This window comes from Alexandromys fortis, unplaced genomic scaffold (genome assembly GCF_014885135.2).
Source record: "Alexandromys fortis isolate MF-2015 unplaced genomic scaffold, M_Fortis_MF-2015_v1.1 scaffold_19, whole genome shotgun sequence".
Classification (NCBI taxonomy): domain Eukaryota; kingdom Metazoa; phylum Chordata; class Mammalia; order Rodentia; family Cricetidae; genus Alexandromys; species Alexandromys fortis.
The window spans coordinates 1,509,536-1,528,385 of NW_026067890.1; the positions used below are offsets into that span (position 1 = coordinate 1,509,536).

The window sequence follows — 18,850 nt, forward strand, 5'->3', positions numbered from 1 at the left end:
TGGGTTGCCCTCCTCCCAAAGCTCTCCTCCTTAGCCCTCCTCCAGCAGTCTGTTTTCATTAGTACTGCAGTCCTCCAGGTGATTGGGTAAAGACTACATCACCTACCATCTCTTGTGAGTTACTGTAATCAGTAGATCCAGCTCCAGTAAGGGGTGTGGGAGCAGAATGGATGTGTCACGGTTTGAGGTCCTGCTCTTAAAAAGGTTAGGTATTGCCTCTACTCTGTCCTTGCAAAGCCCAATGAATTTAAAAGTCTAAATTAAACAGAAAAGTCAGCAGCACCGAGAAAAGAATGCTGTCTCCTTAGTGTTCTTTTCTAGGTACCATATTCACTGAGGTTTTAAAATCGCTTTGCTATCATTATATATATATATACATATATATATATATTAAATTTGATATGTCAATATGATATATGTTCATTGAAATACTGTTACATTATTTAAAATAATAAAATAAAGTCACATTTTTAAAACAAAGGTGGAGCTTACTAAGGACAGAAACAGAAACATGGGCATTAATGAAGAGAAAGTTATCCTAAGGGAAAGGCGAGCCTGCACCCAAGAAATCCATGTGAATTTCTCAGAGAGAAAGTCATACTTAAGGGACTTAACAATAGCCATATATATGATTTATGTGGCCGCTAAAGTCATAGTCTTCAAAGCATTTCTACAGAACTTATTTTCCTGAGTTTTTGTTGTTGTTGCATCATGGTTTTTGTTGGTTTGTTTTTGCTTTTTATTTTATAAATGCAGTCCTAGGGTTTTTCCCACATTGGATGGGAGTACAGGCTAACAAAACAAAACTAAAGGTCACAGGGTCAAAAGAGCCCTTACTACCCTAGTTCACAAGGAAGTTAAGACGGACATTGTTTCAAAACAAAGTCCACAATCTTGTCTCAAGAAGTTCCAGGTTTGTAACTGAGAAGCAGATTGTTGAAGGATTTAACCATGATGCCTTGCTATTTTAGTGTCGTTCTATGAACTAGACAAAGAAATAAAGATAAAATACAAATAAAGACAAAAAGAAATATTGTCTCTATGCACACAATCATAGCAAATTTTGTTAGTTTTTGTTGAGATTCTAGACTCTTAACAGACAAGTGACTGCAGCCAGACTCAGGGGTGAGGGATTCCTCTACTTCCCCCATGCTCCTCTAGTTTACCCTGTATTACTGTTCCACCTCAGTTTCCCTGTGATACTTTGACCTTTTAATGCTAAAAATCGATGATATCCAAAGATACATTTTGAACCTTTATTACCGCGGAATTACATATAGGCCTTGCATACCCATGGATTCAAAGTTTTGGCATGCCTAATCTAGGGGGAGCATGAAAAATTCTGGGCTTGGGTCCTAACGATCATCATTTTAGGAATCTGGAATCCAGGACTTCAAATCACACAAACAATAGGAATCCAGCAGATTGTTAGTATGAAAGAAAAGCAGGGCCTCTTTTCTCCCATGAGGTGCCTGAGCATGATGGCATGAGCAAACCGTTAAAACTGAAGGCAGACTCTCACACGGACATGTAATTGGGTCATGCAAATTTGGGACAACTGAGGACAGACTGGCACAGCTGTCAAGTATACTACAGTACTCTATTCATGGCACGGGTTCCTCCTTGTGTTGCTGTCGGCTTATTAAGGACATCAAGTCACAGGATGAGTGTTCTCCTTACTTTCATTTCTGGGTTTAGAAGTGAAGCACTTTGGGCTATAGAAACACATACACACACACAAACACACACACACATACAAACATACACACAGATGGTTACATATAACAAGTGTTGGAAAACACAAAACTATCAAAAAAAAGTTTAAGAAAGTAACCTTGTTAAGAAAGTAATCTTGTGGTAGACAAGATTAAAAGAAAATTAATGTGAAATTATTATAGACATTAAGTATATACTGACAGGTCCTGAAAGAAAGCAACGTAGTAATTTAAAGTGTAAGGTTAGGACCTTGGGATTTCAGTCCAGTGTTCCAATTTGGGTCTCTGTCTCCTTTCATCGCCTGATGAAGGTTAATATCCAGGAGGATGCCTATATGTTTTTCTTTGGGTTCACCTTCTTATTTAGCTTCTCTAGGATCACGAATTATAGGCTCAATGTCCTTTATTTATGGCTAGAAACCAAATATGAGTGAGTACATCCCATGTTCCTCTTTTTGGGTCTGGCTTACCGCACTCAGGATAGTGTTTTCTATTTCTGTCCATTTGCATGCAAAGTTCAAGAAGTCATTGTTTTTTACTGCTGAGTAGTACTCTAATATGTATATATTCCATACTTTCTTCATCCATTCTTCCACTGAGGGGCATCTAGCTTGTTTCCAGGTCCTGACTACTACAAACAATGCTGCAGGAGCAGGAGAGAGAGCACGAGCAAGGAACTCAGGACCGCGAGGGGTGCACCCACACACTGAGACAATGGGGATGTTCTCTCGGGAACTCACCAAGGCCAGCTGGCCTGGGTCTGAAAAAGCATGGGATAAAACCGGACTCGCTGAACATAGCAGACAATGAGGACTACTGAGAACTCGAGAACAATGGCACTGGGTTTTGATCCTACTGCAAGTACTGGCTTTGTGGGAGCCTAGGCAGTTTGGATGCTCACCTTACTAGACCTGGATGGAGGTGGACTTCCCACAGGGCAGGGAACCCTGATTGCTCTTTGGGCTGTTGAGGGAGGGGGACTTGACTGGGGGAGGGGGAGGGAAATGGGAGGCGGTAGCGGGGAGGAGGCAGAAATCTTTAATAAATAAATAAATTAAAAAATAAATTAATAAATAAATTTAAAAAAAAATAAAGTGTAAGGTTATAATTACTGTCAAATTTGTAAATTAAATGGGACCTTTTCTCTTCTTTAAAGAAAAATTTTAAGCCTTTTATCAGTTCCTAGGTGTAAACAATATTATCGTCAACATTGTCTTGAAAAAAAAAAAAAAGAAACAAGGACAGTTATCTTCAGGTGCTCTTGAGGCTCCAGAACCATCCCAGACAGGTCCCTGAAGAGGACAGCAGCAGCAGCCAGAGCTGGAGCAACAGCTCACGGCAGCCTGAAGAGTTCTTTACAGAGGTCTCCACTCAAGTGAAGCTGGGACTCTTACTTCACCGGAGAAAAGAATTTCAAGATGAGTTCATATGAAGCAAACTCAGAATGTATTAAGACATATTCTCCCAGAGATTTAAAAGTGGGGAGGAAGAGGGAGAGAGAGAAAGACTTAGAGAAAAAAAAATAGATTCTCAAGAGAGAAAAAGAGAAGTCCTAAGTTCTTACATCAATAACATTTTGGATAGGAAACAATATTTGGTTATTGGGTTTCTTTTTCTAATTTCTTAAACAATTATGTTTTTGTTTCTGTGGATGCACACACATTCATACACACAACTTGTAAGTGTGGACAACTTGTAAGAGTTGATTTTATTTCCAACATGTGGGTTCCGAGGATTGTTCGGGTTGACAGGGTTGGCAATAAATGCCTTTACCTACTGACCATTTTGTTGACCCTAGATAGTGGGTTTCTTAACTTGTAGGGCTGAAAAGGGGCCTCTAACTGAAGGAGGTTCCCTCTGCAAGGTCCAAGTCCCATTAGACTGGGCTAGTTACTATGGTGAGGGACAGCATAGCAGTAGAGCTTTAGCTGCTGTCCTGTGGGTGAGGTTCTCTCTTCATTAGGAGTAGAATAGGAAAGCTGATAAGCCAGAGAGATCGCAGAGTTCTAGATCTACCTTATAAAGAACAAGTAAAAACAGATGTCCTGACCAAAACGAACAAACAAACAAACAAAAAAAAACCCAAAACCAAAAAAAAAACCAACTAACAAACAAACAAACAAAAAACAAATTATGGACAGACACAAATTACAAGCACAAAATAAAAGAATTCATATAGATTAACATGAACTGAGAGCTGACTGGGTGATTAGATGGATGGGAGTTTTAAAAACAAAACAGTCAAAGGGAGTATAAAATAGCAACTTTTACTTCATTAAAAATACACTAAAATTTTTATTACTATGTGTCATGCTCAGATTCATATCATAGGACAAAATTCCTTAAGCTATAAAATGGAATGTTACAACTTTAAGTAGATCATCATGGCTGAAGATATCTGCTTCTGTGGCCCGCTCCTGGCCATCTGCAGGACCTGCGAGTCCTCAGGAAAGATAGAAAGCGTTTGCAGGAACATAGTCGCCTCATGGTGAGCAGAGAGCTTGCCTCCCAGCACGGTTCTCAATGGCTTCTTCCAAGGCCATCAGATTCACAGAAAAGTATGTGAAGATCAATGCAATCCAGCTACCCACCACGTTCCAGCTAGTCCCTAGCTGGAACATGCTTTTATTCCATCCTGTCCTTATCCTCACAAATAATAAGTGGCCAAGGAAGAATTTTAAATTAGAACTTTCTAGACTCTGCCCTTAATCCCTTATGCTTCTCATGACTCAATAATTTAAGAGTCCTTAAATTTTAATTAGAATCATATTTCCCATCATTCACCAATAAATGACAATAGAAGGCAAAATCTAGCAACTGACACTTTCAATAATGAATTTGCAGAGGTGATCAAATGCCATCAGAGCAAGCAATTTTTTTTATAGTTCTCCGGTAAAGATTTTCCCCCTCTGGAACTGAACTGAAAGCAAAAACAAACCCTTCCTTCCTCAAGTCTCTGTCAGCAATTTATCGCAGTAGCAGAAGAGTGACCAGCACAGACAACAACGCTTTCTTCTAAGACCCAATCAACAGGAGAGTGACTGGCACCGAGCCGACAATGTGTTCTTCTGAGACCCAATCACCCCTGCAAGCTTTCCAAACACGAAGTGGGCATCAGTCTCTGTATACAGCCTTGGGAAGGCAATTGAGAGGTTCTCCACAATCTGGTTCTAGATTTCAACAAGTGATTCCAGTACCCAGTTCCAATTAGAGTACCATTTAAACTATTAACCGAATTGGTGATGTAATTACCAGTTTCTTAAAAAGCGACCTGAGACCAAGACTTCGGGAAGAGCAAAGGCTGGACAGATTAAATGGGAAGAAAAGATTTGGTGGGAGACAAATCTGAGAAGGAAAATGTGTGAAAGGACCAGGCTAGCTAGAGAAAGAAGGCTCATTACAGGAAGATGAAAGCAGAAACCAACAGAGAAGTTTTGCCGATGTCCGAAGCCAGAGAGAGAACTCCACAGGACATACAAATGTGGAAGTCATGGTGAAAACAGTCACCTCTTTACTAAAGAATGCTCGATCGCCCTGCCCCTGCAGAAACCACATTAGGTGCTCCACTCACCCACCTTTTCTTCTCGGGCCTTTCACTGGACCCTGTGGGTAAATGTGGAACATGATCGCTGGCTTTGGCAAACAGAATCGTCATTCTGAATTCCCATCAGATTTAACAAGGGTAATGAGCAAACACGGTAGTATGTCTTTAAACTTTAGTAACATTAAGAAGCAAATTATATTGAAATCCTCTGTTTTCAAAAGGTTGTTCCATACATGAAACAAGATGCCATGGCGTTATGAGTCATTTTTATAACCTTTTCAAAAATGGACTTATTTAAATAAATATGGCCAGTGAATACAGAATTACATAATCACCCCAAGAAAGTACAAGAGTTTTCATAATGGTCTCTTGGCTTTTTCCTCAGTTGATATCCACGCCAAAGAAATTGGGTTGTAGCTATTGTTTGTCTTGGTGGCTGAAAAGACCTTTCCAAGCCCAGAATGAATGGGGCTCATTCATAGGTCTTGCACATGGGCTGTGGCCCCTTTTAACGCATAATGGACCCAGCAAGGATATTCAGGACGAAAACAAATTTTAGTTCTAGCCAGTTGTGAGGTCTCCGGTTTTAAGGAATGTTTGTTAAAAACACAGAGCTGCTTCGGTTTCTGTGTTCTTCCCTGCCATTCTGCAGGAGATTAGGCAAGGAAGACGTTCTCCCAGTCAGAGAAGACAGCTACATTTGTGTTTTAAGTAACAGAGGAAATCATACGTTGCTTAAAACCTAAATTACAGAGGACGTAGGCACTTCCAATAGACTAAGCCTGACACAAGGACGTGAAATGATAGCCCGAGACAGAGAGGAAACGGCAGAGCCTGGTGGGGGAGGAAGTCTTCTGAGGGAGTCACACCTGTGCCAGGGGACCGATATTTGTCGTTGTTAGTGCAGGGCTTAATATATTTTTTAGATGGTTGTTTAAAAGGCAAAGCATTGCAACAGTTGGAGGCAAAGAAACTGGAACCCGATTTCTCCACACCCTCTCGATCGATAATTCATGTGGTCTTTGACTTCTGCCGTTCCTGTCTCATCTTGACTGGATTAAAACACGAGTAACTGTCAACAATGCATTGTCGAGGTGAAGTTCCCATTTCTAGGGTTAGACATATTACCCTTTGGAGAACTTGCTAAAAGAAAAATCATCCTCGGCCCAGGAGCACGCAGGAGTTAACTGCAAACGAGATCTGTGGCTTCCCACACAGAAGTTAGCCGTAATCTAGCACTGTGGCTTCCAAACAACGTGGTCAGAGATTTGATGTAAAAAGAGAAGGATTTAAAAACATTGAATTAAAAACTCACTATTTTTTTCTTTCTTTAGCAAGGAAACTAATATATTTCATAGTTTGGCCCAAGGCTCTCTTCCTCCCCCACTCTCTCTTTCTCCCTCGGTCTCTCTTTCAGGAGCACAGTGAAAAGGGAGAAGGGAGGTGGTGGAGAGAGACAGGTTCTTGGCATCTGCTCATACTCCAGCCTGTATTTCTGCCCACAGAGACTGGCCAGAGGAGCGCGGTGTCCAGCGCAGGGCGAGGAACCTGTGTCCTCCGCACTCCAGTCCCCAGCAGGGGACCTTTAATACTCGCTCTCAGTATGGACTTTTGAAGTACTTGATGGAATCCTCGCTAGGATAGTAAGAATTAAAGAACAGTTCTCAGACAAAGTTGTTTTTCAGTTTTAAAAAAAAATGGAGAAGGAAAAGGAGAAAAAAAAACGAAGAAAGAGAAAGAGGAGAAAAAAGAAGACAAAGAAGGAGGAAGAGAGAGAGGGGGAAGGAAGAAAGGGAGGGAGGGAGAGAGAGAGGGGGAAGGAAGAAAGGGAGGGAGGGAGAGAGAGGAAGAGAGAGAGGGAGGAAGGGAGGAAGAAAAAACAATGCTATAAATCAAATGAAACCATCTCTGAGAGAAACCTTCTCACAAGAAACTCCAGTGTTCCTTTTTTCCACCTGTTTCTCAAAGGTTACTGCCTGCAGATGTGATGATTGCAAAATGATTCCTTCATGGTGTTTTCACCATCCAAGTAGGGACTGAACTTACCACAGAAGCATTGCATAATTGCTGTGCGTGGAGCCTAAACATCGTGTTACACAATAGTGCACGGTTATAGGGGAAATGGGAGTTGTAGTCGCTTCAGGTGGTGGACGCTCTACTTCTGGGCGAGAGTGAAAAGCACAGCGCTTATCTATTCATTCTGTGTTGCAATTGCTCAGCAAATGGTCAGTCATGTTAGTGATTCTCTGACAGTGTTCGGGTGAGACTCCTGTCCATGGAAATAGCAAAGAAACTCTGAGATTTGAACAGGATCTGGAAAAGAAGAGACCATTTATTATTATTTCTTAATCTAAAGAAATTACATAAAGGTTTTGAGCCATCCTACATCTTAGAGGTCTTATAAGCAGTTTCCTCACTGAAGTTTGTGCAGAAAATTGTACTTTCGAGAATTTAGGCTTTGGTGTTAATGAGAGAATCTGAATCCTGGCTCCAGGGTTCTCTCTCTCTCTCTCTCTCTCTCTCTCTCTCTCTCTCTCTCTCTCTCTTCCCTTGAATGCAAGATGGGATTAATAATTCTACCCATTCTATAGGGAATTAGTGGGGATGAAGTGACGTGTATGTGAATGCTTCAAGTAGTGTTCTGTGGTTAGTAAGTGCGTAACACCTTGTGTATGTGTGTAGGTGTAGGTCAGCAGGCAACCCATGGGAGTCAGCTCAGCTCTCGCCTTCCACTGTGTATGTTGTGGGGATTAAATTCAGAGCATCAGGGTTCAGAGCAGGTGCCTTTATCTGCTAAGCCATCTCACCTTACCGTGTGCAGAACTGGAAAATGTTTTTGGTCCCACTGCCTGTGGTTACCTGATATTTTTATATGATCTGGTGTCTAAGACTATTTTAATTTCCATAATTATGTAGTCCAATATTCTAGAACTGGAGACAACTGCTAGACCTCTTGCTTATGAAGTGACTGGTCACATGGATAGTGGTGGTCCTATAAGAGTATGACAGAGCTGAAAAATTGGTTTCTGTCACAGCCACAGTAACTTCATACTGTAATGAATGCATTGCTCAGGCATCGGTGCTAATATTGTAAACAAACATATTACGAGATCAGTCATGTAAAAGCACAGCAATACAATTATGCAGTTAATAATAATATACAGCCATGTTACCGAGTTATTGATCTGATATACTTTTTTAAAGATTTATTTATGTGCATGTTTGCACATAACATGATTTTATAGCATCATATATGTGTAGGTACCCTCAGAGGGAACTGAAACCGAGTCTTCTACAAGAGCTGTCAGAGATCTTAACCAATGAGCCATCTCCTGCCTTCATATTCCCTCGACTTTATTATTACTTTTGCATGTACTTACATTTAAATGAAGAGTTTTACACGTTGGCAGCAGTTTGACTCGTCTCATGGGTCTTTGCCTTGGCATACCTTTTGACTGCCTTAAGAAGCTGAGAGAGATGATTTCCCTCTGTATCTAGGCATCAGCGACCTATCTAGCTAAGTTTGTGGAGGTAAGTCCATTCCATGATGTTTAGACATTGACAAAATCATCTGCCGATGCCTTTCACAGCCGGGGACCCCACTGTAAGCATCTCTTATCTTCTCCCTCTGTCACTCCTGGCTGTTTTCTCTGTTTCCCTACTATGGCTCTAGTCTCTATCTACACGACCTCCAAGATAGAAGCTACTCACACGGTTTGTTTTGTTTTTTTGGACTCTAAATTTGCATTCTTGAGCAATAATTTTGGCGTCTCAGCATGGCCTCAGATTGCTGTGGTTTGTTCTGTTTTTGTACCACCCCTCCTCGGTGCAACCTCTTAACTCTAATCTGTGATTTTTTTCTAAAGGAACTATTTTCTAAATCACAGGGTTGGACCTTTGGATAAATGTGGGTTGATTCACCTTTTGGCAATTTGAATCCTGAATGGAAGTGCCCCGAGGTGACCTAGCCACAGGATCCGTGTGTTCTCAAGGCTCAGAACTGTGCTGTTTTCTAAACTTCCGGAAGCTTTTTTCCTAGTGATGCCCTCAAGTCTGTGGGCTACTCTAACCACTCGGTTGTGGAACTCAGGACTCTGTTTCGTAAGCACTTACATGTTTCTTGCAACCAAAGATGTTAAGTGTCTAAATTCCCATTTGGGGAATCTTAATCAGGTATGGACAGTTATGGACTTGGATGAGGCTTGTTGCTTTGTAATGTCAACATCACAAATAATTTGATATATATTGAGAAAATGATGGTTAAGTAAAACTCCTGTCTACATCTATTTTAGTCTTAGAATATAACAAACTCATCTAATTGTACTCTTGGATTCTGTTTCAGGTAACATTTACATTGTCTCTGTACCTTCTGTCTTGAAGCTTTGAAGAAACCATGCCTGAGTTTGCGGATGGGTATGCATGATCTAAACTTGGACGGTGAAACTGTTGAACCATCCCAGACCTACCGTTGTTTCGGGGATCAACATGTAAAAGTTGTTCTAATCAAAGCAAACGATGGCTCGTAGATAAGTATGAGGAGAGCCTTTTTTTAATGCTAGACTGGAAACTGTATGAAATAAATTTAGCAATGACAGGGTTACCAATGGAAAGAACTTTTTTTTTTAGAAACAAATTAATATCAAGAGAAGTAGAGCAGAGAAATGCAGAGATCATTTCCAAAGAACAGTGTTTGACCCTTCATACTTTAGACATGGAAGCTAAGTTTTAAAATTCATAGCCAGGGGCTGGAGATGTAGCTGAGATTCTAGAGGGGGTGCATACCTGGGGACCCCCGGGCAGATCCCCAGTACCCATTAAAACTGGGTGCCGTGGTTCACATCTGAAATGTCCAGCTTTCGGGGTGTAAAGGCGGGAGGTTCCGAAGCTGAAAGTCATCCTCAGCTCCACGTTTGGTGCCACCTGGGCTATTTAACATTGCGTCTCAGGAAAATAAATGTAGTCGGTTTTCTCCCTCCCTTTTATGTCTGTAACTAAGAGGGTTCTTCTGCGAGCATAAAAGAAAGTAAAATAATACAACTTATCTGATGTTAACCAATGTACACAGTTTTCCTCTAACCCACAAAACAATTCTAGGGTAGACAGAATTATTCTCATTTTCAGAGCAGCCAATGGAGGCACACAATTGAACGATTGTGCCCATGCAACTAATACATCTCAGAGTTCCAGTTCAACTGCAGGCCAGTCTGGCCCTGGCTTTACTGACTCTAAGCTCTCAGATTCCTAAGGGAACCAGGACTTGAGGTTTCAGCAACCGAGATCTGCTTAGGATCTCAGAAACCATCTCTGTATGAAGCCATAATTAGACCAGAAGATGGGAAACAAATTATGTATATCTGAAAATGCAATGAGTTTGTGACCAGGCTACAAATTGATGAAGTAACTGTTATATAGAGTGCTCTCTTTTTTTTTTTTTTTTTTTTAAAAAAGGTATTCCTCTAAAGGAAAATGGCATTTTTCACTTCTAGGTTAGTGTTAGAATGTGTTCTGAAAAAAAAAAAAAAAAAACCTTCATACTCTTTTCTTATGCAACAGACATTTAGCCACACTAGTCTTGACCACAGAGAAATATGCTAGGCTGTAGGGAGGAATATCTGGCAAGGAAAAAGCCACCTTCAATTTACAGATCACCATCTGTCCTCAATGTCTAGCTGAAGTCAAAACATACTTGAAGCTCTGGATACAACATAAAATTTTCTCTGCGTGTAAAATCCCCCATGAGCCTTTTGACTTTTCGAATTCGGGCAGCAGGAAACACAGAACAGTGATCAGCAGGGCTGGTGCTGGGCTTCAGGATCCCCCATACTTCTCGGCTGCACAACCATGGGAGAGCTATTTCGCTTCTCTCTGCTTCATTTTCCTCACCTGTAAGATGGGAACTAGTGCTAACATCAGCAGCTCGTTGCCCTCCCCCACGCACCTCAACTAAATGAACTACAAACTTATGTCTAGTTGTTTAAGTCTGAGTATTTATAGATCATGTTTTTCCTAGACTATGATTTGCTTCTCTGCTTTCTCACACTCACATGTAAATATTTTACATAAATTAGCTCCCCAGATGAGCAAATTGTAATACAAGCCCCAGCATTGGAAAACAAGTTGATCCTGCCTGGGAACAGCCAGTAATCATTATAGCATAAAATGTCTGGGAAATTCTCTCAAGACAGTTTTTATTACCCAAGTTTTCTGTTTTAAAACAGTCCCCCTTTCAAATTGTCTACTCTATCTGATTTAACTTATGGCTTGCATACGTTATAAAAACAAAACTGGAGTAAACTCTTTCAACTACTAAAAGTGTGATCAGTTTAGAATCATCCTTAGAACTTAACTTTGAACATACATATCTGTCTCTTTCTTATTTATGGTGTGTGTGATATGTGTGTGTGTATTTATTGTACATGTATATGTGTGTGTATGGAGGTTAGAGGTCAATGTTGGGTATCTTCCTCAATCACTTTTTGTAGTAGGAGGCCACTTGTTTATTCCCGCTGCCCGACTCAAACTAACCACACAGAAACTGTATTAATTAAATCCTCCAACTGTTTGGCCTATTAGCTTTAGCTTCTTATTGGCTAGCTTTTGCACCTAAATTTAATCAACTTCTACTAATCTGTGTATTGCCACTTGGCTGTGGCTTACCAGCAAGGTTCCATTCACCATCTGTTTCTGGCAGGAGCTACATGGCTTCTCCTGACTCCGCCTTCTCTCTCCTAGGATTCAGTTTAGTTTTCCCCACTTAGCTTTGTTCTGTCCTTCTATAGGCCCAAAGCAGTTTCTTTATTCATTAAACAACATGAACGCAACACATAGACAGAAGGACCTCCCACACCAACTTTTGAATAGCATCTTTTATTGGACCTGACACTCCTCAGTTTGGCTCAGTTGGTTGACCATTGAACTCTAATGAACTCCCATCTCTCTCTTCTCAGAACTGGCATTACAGTTCTTGAAATTCATGTGGGTGCTAAAACCAGATTCATATGCTTGTATGGGCAATTACTTTACCAACTGAGCCCTCTTCTCAGCCCTTTCTAACCTGGAGGTGAAACACAGGTTAAGGGGGGATTCTCTCAAGCTTTGGAAATCAGAGAAATTTTCATTTGCCCCTCTCACCAGAGTAGCTTAAGAAATATAATTAGATTATAGTTCAAACAAATAAAAACTTATGTATTATCTTCTGAATACAAACTTGAAATGTCTAAACTGAATCTCTCAAGCAACAGAGAACTTAGGTAAAAAACAAACACTTCTTTCAGTGTTTAACTCAATGCTGAATACACTGCTGGCAGAGGCACATGCCATCATCATCAACAACAAGAACATGAAGCCAGGCCAGGTGGTACGACGCCCTTCATTCCAGTGCTGGGTAGTCAGAAGGGGGGATACTCTGTGGGTTCAAGGCCAGACAGAGCTGCATCATGAGACTTTGTCTCAAAAATAAATAAATAAATAAATAGGAAAAAAGAAAAAGAACATGATGGATGCAAAGATAGCCTGGATTCAGACCAAGATTCTGGAACTCATTTAGTGTGTGTGTGTGTGTGTGTGTGTGTGTGTGTGTGTGTACCTAAAGAGACCAGAATAGGATGTTTGGGGACTAGAGTTGCAGGTAGTTGTGACCTGCCTGATGTGTCTGAGAACCAAACTTGGGTCCTCAGGAAGTAATAAGCATCCTCTTAACTGCTGAGTTTTTCCAAGTCTCTCAGGATATATTTTTTCATGAGGTTTTTACACTAAATACATGACATGTGAAAAGTGCTTTGCATGGCTCCTTTGATTTAGTAACTACTCAACAAAATACAAGTGATGTGGGATTCCCTTCTGTATGCTGTGAAGACCATTGGTTAATAAAGAAACTGTCTTGGGCTTGCACAGAGCAGACTAGAGAGAGGTAGCTGGGCAAAACTAAACTGAATAATGCTGGGAGAAAGGAGGAGGAGTCAGTGAGAAGCCATGTAGCCCCACTGGAGACAGACACCAGAACTTTACCCAGTAAGCCACAGCCACGTGGCAATACACAGATTAATAGAAATGGTTTACATTAAGATGTAAGAGTTAGTTAATAAGAAGCCAGAGCTAATAGAATAAAGAAATTGGCTTGGCCTGATAGGGTACAGAAAGAAGGGTGGAATCAGAGAGAAGCCATGGAGCTGCCGCCAGAGACAGACATGCTGAAACCTTGCCGGTAGGCCATGAGCCTTGTGATCAAATATAAAATAAAGAAAATGGGTTAAATTAAGATGTAAAAGCTAGCCAATGAGAAGTTAGAGCTAATAGGCCAAGCATTGATTTAATTAATACAGCTTCTGTGTGTTTACTTCAGGAGTCTGGGCAGCCGGGAAATGAACAAGTGGCCCTCACACAACAAGTAAGCTAAAATAAAATTATACATATATACGCCTGTAAGTAAACAGAAATAATGCTGGAGTTGAAAGATAAAAATTTCACAGAACAGACCTCTGACAAATATTAAAAATAAAAGTAACTATACATCTCCCTAGAGCTTCTTTAGCATCAAACACAGAAAAGCAAAACAACTCTTACTACAACCTCACTGAATTGCTTTTGCATGCACACAGGTCTAGATAAACGCTAGAATAATGTGACATTCCTGGGCATGTGTAGTGAGTTGCACAGTACCCTGTCAGTTTAAAGGTGATAGAAATGCTATAAACAATATCTCAAGGTCCAAATCAGGAGCACCAGGAGAGAGAGCACGAGCAAGGAACTCAGGACTGCGAGGGGGGCACCCACACACTGAGACAATGGGGATGTTCTATCGGGAACTCACCAAGGCCAGCTGAAAAAGCCTGGGTTAAAACCGGTCTCGCTGAACATAGCAGACAATGAGGACTACTGAGACCCCAAGAACAATGGCAATGGGTTTTTGATCCTACTGCACCTATTGGTTTCGTGGGAGCCTAGGCAGTTTGGGTGCTCACCTTACTAGACCTGGATGGAGGTGGGTGGTCCTTGGACTTCCCACAGGGCAGGGAACCCTGATTGCTCTTTGGGCTGACGAGGGAGGGGGACTTGACTGGGAGAGGGGAAGGGAAAGGGGAGGCGGCGGTGGGGAAGAGACAGAAATCTTTAATTAATTAATAAAGAAATAAATAAATTAAAAATAAAAAAACAATATCTTGTCATACCTGATTATATCTATATATCTGCCTACCTGTCTCTCATCTGTCTACTTCTGAGACAGTCTCCCTCTGTACCCTAGAGCAGTCTAGACTATGTTGCCCACATGGGCCTCAACTTACACTTCCTGAGTACTGGGATTCCACGTGTCTTTCAATGCAATCCCTAGTTTTGGTTCAATTTTAAATAAAGCATAATGCTGTTACAGAGGTAGTTCTCAACCTTCCTAATGCTCTGACCCTTCAATACAATTCCTCCTGTTGTGGTGACCCCCGACCATAAAATTATTTTTGTTGCTACTTCGTAACTGTAATGTTGCTACTGTTACGAATCATAATGCAAATATGACCAACAGGTTAAAAACTGCTATGTTTATAGGATCTTGAATAATTACTTTTTTACTTTTTAAAGGTGGCTATATATTGACAATGGTAATATAAGCAATTAAGAGTTGCTTCAGTTACACAATAATTAGGTCTATCTTATCAACAAGTATTCTTTTAAAACTGAATGGGCTTAGAAAAATGTTCAAAGTGTGGACAGCTGTTCAAACAACAAGAGCTCGCTGCAGACAGACAGGTGCTGTTAATATCCCCTAGCCTCACAAAACAAGTGTTGGTTTATGAGGAATACAGAGGAAAAAATAAACATAAAATAATTAAATATCTAAGAGAGACTTACACAGATGTAATCTACATGGGAAGTAGAAAGTAGAAAAAGACAAGATCTCCTGAGTAAATTGGGAGCATGGGGACCTTGGGAGAAGTTTGAAGGGAGGAGCAGAGAAAAATATAGAGCTCAATAAATATAAATAAAAAAGTATATAAAATAATTAAATATCACATTAGTAAAAGAAAACAATACATTTTAATCTATCCTCTGAAGAATCAGTTTTTTGAGCGAAAGTTTAAAGAAAATTACAAAGACTTTCCACTGCTTGGAGGCACTTTGATAACACATACTACCTAATTTTATACATTTATTACAGATATGTAGGAAACTTGGAGCGCTGTGTTCCATCTGACTTTGATTCCAGGGTAGAAGGAGAAGGCAGATGCTCCTGAGTTCTCTGATCTCCACACATTACAAGTTACTTCAAGCTGAGGCCTACCTTACTCACTGTGGTTCTTCTGATATTTGGCACAAAGCATGCATTGAGTACATTGAAGAGCAAGGCAGACTGAAGATGTACATCCATAAGAAGACCACATTGCATGACATCATTAGTCTCATCCTAGAGAAAATTAAACATAATTAGTCTTAGGATAAATTCAATTCAGTGTCCTAACTAATTGAGTACTGTGCACTAGCCTCTCCGGTATTCACTGAACACAAAGAGCTCTCTTGCCTGTGGAAGGGCTATAGGCCTGATTGGTGACAACCTCTGTGAATTAGGTTTAGAAGATCCAGGTGTGAGGGCAACGCTGCTTTCTGAGGTAACAGACCTCCAGTGAGAACCCTGATCACCGGCAAAGCATCAAGTTTTGATTGTAAAAATGAGGTGAGACCATGTGATCATTTTCTTCACACTGACTCAGTAAACAGTGGCGACTTTTTTCTGACTTTAGTTTTTATCTTGTGTTTGTGTGGTGCACAGATAGTGTGCATGTGATAATCAGAAGACTACCTATGGGAGTCCATTCTCTCCTTCTACTGTGTGGGCCTCCAGGAAACCTCAGAATGAGACTGAGACTGAGAGCTGTCTCCTCCCGTTTTATAATCCTCTCTAGTTCTGGGATTAAGGGCGTGCACCACAACCTGTCTGGTTTCTATGGCAAGCTAGTGTGGCTACTGGGATTAAAGGTGTGTGTCATTGCTGCCTGGTCTGTAAGCTTGACCCTTGTGGCTATTTTACTTTTCTGATCCTCAGGCAAGCTTTATTTATTAAAATACAAATGAGATGTTACTACAGGAGGGCTTTCCAGAAAGAAAGAGTTATCTAGTCCCAAATGTCAACAGTGCTGAGCATGGACCCAGGCAGAGTAGAACTCATTAAACCACACTTTGCTTTTGTGAAGATTCAGAGGGAAGAAAGGTTCGCTTCATTCAGGACACTTCCCAGAGAGCCAAGCATCTGGGACGACAATGAGGACAGGGAAGAGGAAGCCAGCCTCTTGCAGCTGTTAGAGTCTTCATGTTCATCGCCACGTATAGTATTTAGGAAGCAGGCGAGAAGAGACATGATGACAGTGGCTAGTGCAGACATCACATCTCATCTAGAATACAAACTGGCATTTGCTATGCTTTAAAGAGAGAAATATGAGCTGTTTAAAAAGAGAAATTTGGGTGGGTTACATTTTGATCCAGTGTCTGCCATTAGGACCCTGAAATAGGAAAAGAAAAAGCAACAATGAGAAAGAAGATAACTTACATTACTTGAAATACTTGGTTACCATGCACTAATGATACACAGTGGCTTTCACTGTGCAAGTTTCCTTGCAAGCACATAAGGTCACATGCATCCTCGCTGTTACCCTCTCTTACACTCAGTCACCGAAAACTTGAGTCTGCAAGCACCTTACCTGCACTACCATGGAACTGGCAAGATTTTTCCATTTCCGAAGCTGTTTTACAAAGAACATTATTAGCTCCTTTCTATAAAATCTTGTGGCAATTTCCCTTGGATATGTCTCTTCCCTCAGCTAGACTGGGACACCACTCACCCATCTTGCTGGTTTGGTATCTTTTCTTTCCTCGTGGATTTGTTTATAGCTCGTAGGTGGTCCAACCTTTTAGCTGTTCAGCTCTTCGAATAGAATAAATGTATTCAGACAAGAGTAAATATTTACCTGGGCCATTTCTTCACGCAGCCCCGGATGAACTGGTGTGAGATGCAGACTGGGTACCATAGGCAAAGACCAGGATCTGAATCTGACACAGAGCTGCCCTCTTAGACTTCCATCTTCTCTGGAGAGCCACCCTGTGGGAGAGAGTATGGGAAAGGGAAGGAGAAAAAAAAAGAAAGTTCAGTATGCAAGGGAGAAAGTCCACCTCTTCTGTGGGCTCATCATTCAGACACCACTCTCAGTCAACCAGGCAGACATTTTCTCCATGAAGGCAGAATTTACTTCTTCTTTTATTCTGTTCTAGAAAGATCTTCCCATCCATCAAGCAATGTGGAATGACAACAGTAGCTATAAAGTAATTTTTTGCTGTTATTTTGATTCAGAAAAGATGTTTTCTTCTTTCTTTTTTATGAACCAGTATTTGCGAGTCATTCTCATATACATATATAGCTATAGTATATCACTCTGAAAGCATTTACTAGAGAGCCCTCTGATTTTTATGTATTCTAAGAAACAAGGAGGAAAGGGTCAGTACTCCCCCCCCCCAACTTCCCAATTAAAGTGTCATCTGATTTAGGATTGTAAGCAAGTTCGGTGATGTGTGCTTATGTAAGAGCCAGCCATGATAAGTTAAATAGAAACAGACCACCCAAAGGAAGTTCTTTACTTCCAACCATTATCACCTGCCGGAGTAGGACTCAGTCATTGATAAGTTTAATGGGTGCCCGAGTCTCAGTAGTTTACCCTCAAGCAATACCTGGTTGCAGGAAGAACCACAAACTGAGATTACCCGAGCACCACCCAAGAACAGACCATCCAAAGAAAAGTTGCAACCACTGTAGCTAGGATCACCATTGTAGATAGGATCACCTGCCAGCACACACTCACCAGGACACCCCTAGACAAATGTCAGCCAATCACGGATCCTGAACCTTAGAAACCCTTCACCCTCACTTTTACTACTATAAGAACCCACTCTAACTGAGTTCAGGGCTCTCTGATTATTCCAATACATTGGACCTGCTGAGAGACTGAGTTTGCAAACTTGTATAAAATAAAGGCTTTTTGCTTTTATGTATGGGACTTGGTCTCCTTGTTGGTTTCTGGGGGACTTCGCCGATCTGAGCATAACATTTGTAACCCCAATATTGATGAGGCAGATGTGAGGGAATTACAAACTTTATGATAGCCTGGGCTACACAGTGAAAAACCTATCTGAAAAACCAACAAAACTACTCTTGGAAGCTATAAAATATTAGCAATAATATATGTCTGACCAAAACAAATATATATTCTCTTTCAAAACAAATGTTTTTTTGAACAAGTTGATTGTAGGGTGAGGGACAGAAACCTCTTAGGGCCAGTCCCCAGCAGCGGGTGCCTGCTTCGCGTCCTACCCAAAGGACAAGAAGGCCCAACTGCGGACAGCCAGAGAGCTGCCACACATGCAAAACACTTGCAGCCCTTCTTGTTTTCTTATTTTCCTTGTTTTCATTGGCAGAGCTCTCCCTCAATCCAAAGCGGCTACAAATGAAAGCAGCTGTCCAGAGTGGAGGAAGTTCAAAGACAAGTGGAGAAAGAGAAAGGAGGTGGGGGTCACATGAGGAGAACAAACGAGGACAAGAAGAAGCTTGGCAGCTCTCCTT

At 41.0% G+C, this 18,850-nt stretch overlaps 1 long non-coding RNA gene across 3 annotated transcripts in view; it reads right to left on the reverse strand.

Moving 5' to 3' along the window:
• Nucleotides 1–4,028: 4,028 nt before the first annotated feature.
• The window catches only part of LOC126507933 (uncharacterized), a 44,856-nt gene continuing 30,034 nt past the window's right edge, over nt 4,029–18,850 (reverse strand). Inside the window, exons 3-5 of one of the 3 annotated variants that reach the window (XR_007593689.1) lie at nt 15,530–17,338; nt 10,962–11,142; nt 4,029–10,184 (exon numbers count right to left, since the gene is read on the reverse strand). This is a non-coding gene — a long non-coding RNA (uncharacterized lncRNA). Of the gene's footprint in view, nt 10,185–10,961; nt 11,143–13,942; nt 14,315–15,529; nt 17,339–18,850 lie in introns of those variants that run through there. The other 2 variants (XR_007593672.1, XR_007593697.1) reach the window with 2 other exon arrangements.